Source organism: Pinus tabuliformis, chromosome 9 (genome assembly GCF_031772625.1).
Source record: "Pinus tabuliformis cultivar Carrire ecotype Pingquan chromosome 9, CPIR1, whole genome shotgun sequence".
NCBI classification, from domain to species: domain Eukaryota; kingdom Viridiplantae; phylum Streptophyta; class Pinopsida; order Pinales; family Pinaceae; genus Pinus; species Pinus tabuliformis.
In genome coordinates this window covers 1,781,582,233-1,781,590,081 of record NC_142307.1, presented here as the reverse complement: position 1 = coordinate 1,781,590,081, position 7,849 = coordinate 1,781,582,233, and positions in this window count along the sequence as shown.

Sequence of the window (7,849 nt, the reverse complement as noted above, 5' to 3'; positions counted from 1 at the left end):
TTTAACCCTATATAGAAATTACCTAGAAACAAATTCTTAAAAATAGAAAATATTCAATGGTGAGAACATAAAATATACACAGATGTTTTTCTCCTGGAACCTAAATCTGGGAAAACGAGATTGTATATACATGCCAAAGCATTCATAAACCCCAATCCATTAGCCCTGGATTAGAAAATAACTGTAGTTCCCTTGACCAGAACTACAAAATACATGGGAAAACTATCATGCTCAAAACCATGTGAAAAAACGATGTGAAAAACCATGTGTGGGTACACCCACCATCCTTAGGTCTGCCCAACAATTATTGTGTTTGCATAAAAATAAAAATAAAAAATAAAAAATAAAAATCTTAAGGTGTTGCGCACCTAGCACAGCATAACAATGCCTTGGGCTAGTCATGGAAAGAACATAACACATACCCAACATATTTTCTCTTCCGCTATAATATATAAGACTTTGTGGATAACTAGGCCTTACTTGGGTCTATTTCTCTGCAAGGTACCTGAATATGGGGGGGCATTGAGGCTTGTAATAATTTTCATGAATCTTTTGATGACCCAGAAATAATTCTCAGTTTATTAGCTTGTTTTGATGTGCACGAGGTGTTAAGACATGATTGGCCTTCCCATATGCCCTCTTTTGTTTTTGAGGTTGTTAGTTGTTGGTTTGCTAACTCTCAATTTGTTTGGGCTTCCTCTTTAGCTTCCACTCTCTCCTTGGGTGGTTTGTCTTACATCTTTATGGGTTCCTTGTTTGACTAGTAGCTCACTCTATTGGCTCTCTTCTCTTTTCCAATCCCCCTTTGCTTCAAACACTAATCCCCTTCTCCTAAGACAATTTTGCACTATTGTAGCCATAATTTACTTTTTTATTTTGCAAAATGAATAATATGTATATATTAAAAACTAAAAAAAGGGAGAAAAGTTGGATATAGGAACTTAAAAAATAATTTATTATATGTAAAAGTCCCATATCAAAAGTTTTATTTATATTTGTACCAAGCCTAACATGTTAGGTTAAAAAGTTCTCGACAGAACTATACAAAAGTGGGTATGACAATTCACAAAAAATAAAATTAATGAGTGTGGAAGTTCAGGGCGGACCATGGCTCATTCAAATCGCCCTATAGGATTAATAGCTTTTCGACAAGGTGAAATAATCGAAAGTTAGGCTAGATGGACTCGTCAAAAGCATAATGATCAAACATATTATCACAAGATCAATAGTTTTGGATCATTATGATAGTTCCCTTCCACTTCTCACAAACCACTATGGAGACCCATCGGAAGTGGTTTATGGTTTTTGTGAAAACCATGCATTAGAAGTTAGTGACAGCTCATGGACTAGCCGAGTGAGCTACACAAGTGAGTCAGCACCACATGATCACTCCACCTCACCCATGCACTTCATCTCTCATACTCCACATCACCCCTTCGTAGTCCCTTACATCATAAAAATTTTCCATTTTTTGCCATTCAGTACAAAAAGGGTAAAAGTTATCTTGTCCATCATTTTCTTTGTCCTCCAATTGTAGAGTTACGGTGACCAATGTCTAGAGTGTACACCATCAGCTCCACATCAGCATTCGATCCTTCACCATCTCATGTTATTGAGTAACTCATAATTTCAAACCTATTCCTTACTTTTCTTCAAACTGTAAACATGGAGAAAACCTAGAAGTCAAATAAAAAAATTGTAATCACCATGCCATCTATTCATATACCTCTTATGGATAGAGGAAAAATTGTATGATTCTCGTTGTCTCTTTAACCTCATGGAGATTTGAAAAGACATTCTTGATGGTTCCAATGATTCTGAAAACCTCCTTCAAGTCTTTTAGTCGGTTTTGTATCATATCATTGTCCCATATGTTTATAAATTTCCGAAATTTGTGAGTTGGTTAGTGTCTTCCTTATCACACAAAGAAATTTGATTGTCTTCATTGAGGGAAAATGTTTTCAAGTCACATCAGAGTTAATGCATGAAGCCTTTAATTTCCATGCAGTTGAGAATACTAAGAACTTTTTAGATGACTCCTTTCTCCTAACCTACAAAAAACTTTCTAAAGAAAATAAAGCTTGTTTAAACTCATTTTGCGAGCAAATTCTCAAATTCCTCCACCAATAGAAAATTATCCAATAACCCTATTTTTTGAAGTTTCCCAACATGGCCTGACTATAATTTTGTCTCTGTTAGGAGAAGGTGATATTGGGATAGTAAATGAACAAGCCTTGGGATTTTTAAGCCTAATGCTACAACCAGATATTATTTTAGACATTCCTTCTTATTTCACAAAGTCCATCATCTTTCAATTTCAAAAATTTCATATTGCTGGTTACTTCAGATACCCCTCTATTTTGGTCTTTATGCTCTTATATGTACATGCAAACAAGTTTAGTCATCTTGGTTTGAATATGTGGGACTCAAGAAATCAAAAGAAAGATGTGGTTGAATGGAATAGCTTGTCAAGGAGGAAAATAATAGGGTACTTTCTCAATACTTGTCATAATTTATGGCCACTATGTATACTATTTTGAACAATCAGCACCATCCAATAATTTTACCTAAAGAAAAAGAATTGTTGTAGCTTAGTAAAGAAACTAGAGTGGGACATTGGTACATTTTTTTTAAGACTACACTGAAATGAGAATGTATGGAGCATAAATGCAACCATACTAGTTGCTGACCATTTTTCCTATGAGGATATTTTTTCTTGAATTTATAAGGTAGAGTCTCAGTGTTGACCATGTTCATTTTATTCTTGCACAAAAAGGGTATATTTTCAAACTAGAAATTATTATTGGGTCATTCATTGTGAATAACAAACAAACCCTCCCACAAGTTGAAGAAATGATGAAGGATTTTGGTTTTGACCAAAGAGAGAAGTGGAAATATGACCCCTAACATATAATTTCTAATAAAGAATGGAAATTAGTTATGCACCATACCTCCATGAAGTCAAGTGAGAACTTGAGAAAATGGAAAATTAAGAAACATGGCAAGGCAACAAAGTACAACAAAGAATGGAGGTCAAAACCCCTATAGTAAAGTAGAAGAGCCTAAAGAGAAATGCGCATGAATAGATAGACATTGAGATGGTGGATTCACACCCATAAAGGAGAGCCAAAGTCCAAGGAGGAGGAATGGGAGAAGTACAAGTCAAATTAATAGAGGGGCCTTCAGATCATCCTAATTTCCAAATGCAGTTGGGAAACCTAGGGTGCACTACTTCTTCTTCTATTTCCACTAACCTTTAGCATTTTCAATAGAAGAAACTCCTTCCTCAATATAAGCATTACAAAATAATTATTAGTAGATTAAAGGAAGGAGTTACAAGGTCAAAAGTAGTATGGTTACTCATCTAGCATCACAAGAAATCCTAGCCTATCAAACAAGATTGCTTTATGTTATCAACTTGGAGAGGAATCAACTAAATTTATCTCTCACATGTCCTACTTCTCAATCCATTCCTTCAGGACCTTATTTTAGAACATTGGATTTATCTATTAATCTAGATGACATCCCATTACCTGATAAGATAAATTGCATAGACAAACATTGAAATGCTCTATACTGACCTTAGTAAAGGCTATTTGATAGTTAGTAAAGCAAAGAAGATCCCAGAGAAAGTTTCAAATCAGCCTAAGCAAGAAAAAGCAAATTGTATAGCTCAGCATATTCAAAATGAGGAATACAAGAAACTAATTGTTAAATCGAGAGTAGATCCAAAAGACAGGGAAACTATCAAAACCTTGTTGGAAAATACTGAATTTGAGATGAAATCATTGAGGAAAAAGTTAAAAATTTTGGGGACTAAGCATGCTCAAACAGTTGAGCTAGATTAGGTTGAAAAAGAAAAGGAAATGCTAATGTGAGAGTTAATTGATAGAAACAATGAAAATTTCATTCTACAAGAAAATGTACATAATATAGAGAAATCAATTAATAGTTCATGTTTGTACCATTGTTGTCTTAAGTGAATCAAACAATGTAAACTTTGAAACGGGAACTATAAACTCAAAACGGGAACTCTGGCCAAAAATCCCCAAAAAAACATCAAAAACAGTGCTCAAAACGAAAAGTGTGTATACTGGAACGATGTTTTTATTTTTTAGGCGTCAATTTTGAACATGTTTTAAAATTGGCAGTGACTACAAAATTTACTATGAAATTTTCGTGCAAAATATAGCTTCAAAATGAAAGTGATGACACTGGAACAATGATTTTTTTTTTAGGGTCAATTTTCAAATTTTAAAAAAATTCTAATAAAACCAAATTTTTATGTGTCAAACAAAGTTGTTTATGCGGGAAAAAACACACTAATGTTTTTGGTAGATTATCATTTTTCTTTCCTAAGTATAAATTTAACATGTTTTCAACCATAACATGCTAGATACAAAAAAATTGAAATTTTTTCAACTATAAAATTAAAAAACCATGACATTATGAACAAATTACATCACTAAATGCATTCAAAAGTCATTATTTGTATATTGAATAAAACATATTTTATATCTCTAATTTAATATTGCATTGTAGATATTTTAAACAATAAAATTTATCATAATTAAGACATATAATCCAACAACATAAAAATGCCTCATAACTTCTCATTTAACACCATATGGAAAACATTAATTTTATTTGAAGATATGATGCATACATCAGTTATATAAATTGTCTTAAACAATTATTCAAAATCACTCATGTTTTCTGGCACACCATCAGAATTCACATCTTCAGATGAGTGACTGGATGTTGACGAAGATGTTCCATATTCTTCTCTTTCGTCAACTAGTGCCCCATCTGAGTCCACATGCATGCCCAACATTTCAGGTTTCAAAATTCTTCTAGATCTATGACTAGTTTCAGGTGACTCCCATGTCAACACTATTCCTTCTGGTAACAACCTTTTCAGAATCTCTATCGTCTTGAAGTGAAGAGTTCCTCTCTTTGTTAAATTGAAGTCATAAACAAGTATGTCTACATCCTCCAATTTTAATATGTCTGTGCGGCGGCGATTTACATTTGTACCCTTTCTTTTTCTTTTTCCGCAATTTTTTTTGTCAACTACCATCTCTGGCTTATACACACCATTGAATGGGTGTGTATTTGTGGCATACCAATGTACTTCAACACTTGTAACATCCTCATTTTCTGTAAAGACCTTTATAACTTTAGCAACCCAAAATGGATAGCCATTGGGATCTCCATCTGCTAGCACTGCAATCATGCAACCCTCCTTAATATCCTGTACTGTACCCCTATAAAGGTCTTCCATGGCTTCACGTTGTGCACGAGATCTTCTGGAACCAATATACATCTCTCTTTCCGCTGCCTGTGAAGAATTAATAATACCTTGAGATTGTTGTTGTTCAACAATGTTTACTTCCTCATGTTCATTCGACACATTTTGTGGCCAAATAAATGGATTTTTCAAAGGTTTATCTTCATTTATTGTTGTCGAAATGATATCACTTTGATTATTGAAAAACGACTCCCACCAAATTGAATCAGCAATGTCAAAGTACTCATATGTATATCTAATACATTTTTTAATTTCTTCCAGGAAATCAGAATAATTTATAGCCCTGTTTTGTCTACGTGCATTCTGAACTTCACCAACTGATTGTAATAACAATATTTTTGATGCAAATATTGGATGATCTGGAATGAACTTCAAAAATTGCAATCCTGATGACGGTGCCCATTCTGTAGTAGTTGAATACTTCTTGCCCCATATTACTGTTTTCCCATCAATTTTTTTGATACGAAATTGATGTTGGAATCTAATGTCATTAAGTTGTTCAATGCATTTCCCCTCACCATATGATCCCAGAATAAACCTTCACATGTCAACAGTTTCTTCCAACACATCAAAAGTAGGCTCTGGCATGTATGATTTCTTAATACATTCAATTAGTGATGGCAAGCTCCCAACTTCCTTCCTCCTCAATGTGACTGAAAAACAACTAAACATCTTATCAATATGGTCATGAGTGTGCCCAACAAGAAGGAAACCAACCTTTAGCTTTTGAAAAATTCCCAATTCAACAAGCATGTTTAGATATCCAAAAACAACCTGATTTTTGTTTTCACAGCAAGTGTTGTCCAATTGTAGATACAAAACTTCAGGAAGATTACCAGACCAATGAGAAATCACATCATGAATTATGGTTATGATCAGATTTGCATCATTATGAATATTTGGAGCTGTGAAGTACACCCTTGGCAACATTTTCCCATTGAAGACCATACAACCAACCAAGTGAAATTGAATAAAGTTTTCCTCCTGTAAATTTTTGGGTGTGCGAACAAAATGTGGTAAAAGTGTTTTCTTCTGGTCCATGCCATCAATTATCAAACCCAAATATTTATTCAGATTATCATAACACTTCTTTCGATGCTTGTACAACTTCTTCCTTTCGTTTGTTTGTTGTTCACAATGCTCCTGAAGTTGTTTGACAATTAAATCTACACAACATAAAAGAGATTCATTAAGAAATATGTTTTCATAGTTGATGACTATACAATTTTAAAATTTAAAGTTATGAACGCTTATCTCTTTCTGAGCCTTCACATTTGTCCCTTTTTTATTTAAGAGAAGCACATGTACTGCAAATCCCCATCCTTGTCTTCTTAGGAATATGGACATTGTTGAATTCTTTCTTCCATACCTTCACAAAATATTGATATGTAATAAACTGGCCATGTCCCTTAGCACCTTCTGCATATTCTTTGTATAAGTTGTAGATTTCTCGTCTTGAAAAATTATCTAGAATATGTATTGTCTCTCTATTTGGCATACACTCTCCATGCTTTGAAAAGAAATCTTTCATCCATGACATTGCAGTATTTGATAATGGACCAAATTGTCTTTTATGACGTACTTCTAAATAAAATGTGGGATCCTTTTCCAAATTTTCTTGAATTCTCGAGAGACGAAAATTCCCAATCGAATGAAACATTTTGAAACCTTTTCTACAAATAAAAAAAGTCCCAATATGATAATCATAACCTCACAATGTAGATTGCATGCACCCAACTAAATATGAATTTTGCATGCTTTTATTCATTGACAAATATCTCTTCCTGCTTTCTAATGCAAATTTGAAATCCATATGTTTCAAGCAATCTTTTTGGCAACATTCACTTGAAATGAGAGCATTGATAGAACTTCTTCTCGTCAGATATTCTGCTCTACCCCTTGTATAACTAGAACAACTTGCATTGATACGAAAAGGTCTGCTCCTACTCCTTGATACAATATTTCTTGGCAACATCTCCATCATTTGATCATCATTTGTATAAGGCTTTTCATCATCATTAAGAGGAATGTTATCCACACTATGATCAGCTCTGCTTTTCAAATATTGACTTGGAGGATATTCTTCATCTTCCGCTTCTTCAGTGCTACTGTCGTAGTCCTTAGAATTCGGACTGAATGGAAAATCTGACTCGATGTTTAATGGATATTCTTCCTCATATTCATTTCCAGTGCTACTCTCATAGTCCATAGAATTAGGACTACGTTGAAAATGTGACTGTTTACTTATTGAAGATGCTACATCCCGTCCTTTGTCACTGCTACCTTTATACTCATTAGAATTAGGACTAAGTGCATCATCCTGTCCTTCATCACTGCTGCTCTCATAGTCCTTAGAATTAGGACTAAGAGGACACAGTGACACTCCATTCTTTTGAAATTCATCATCACGCTCTTCATAACTATTGCTCTCATAGTCCGCAGAATTAGGACTAAGTGGACACTGTGGTACTCCAATCTTTTGAAATTCATCATTCCACTTTTCATCACTGCTGCTCTCATAGTCCTTAGAATTTGGAA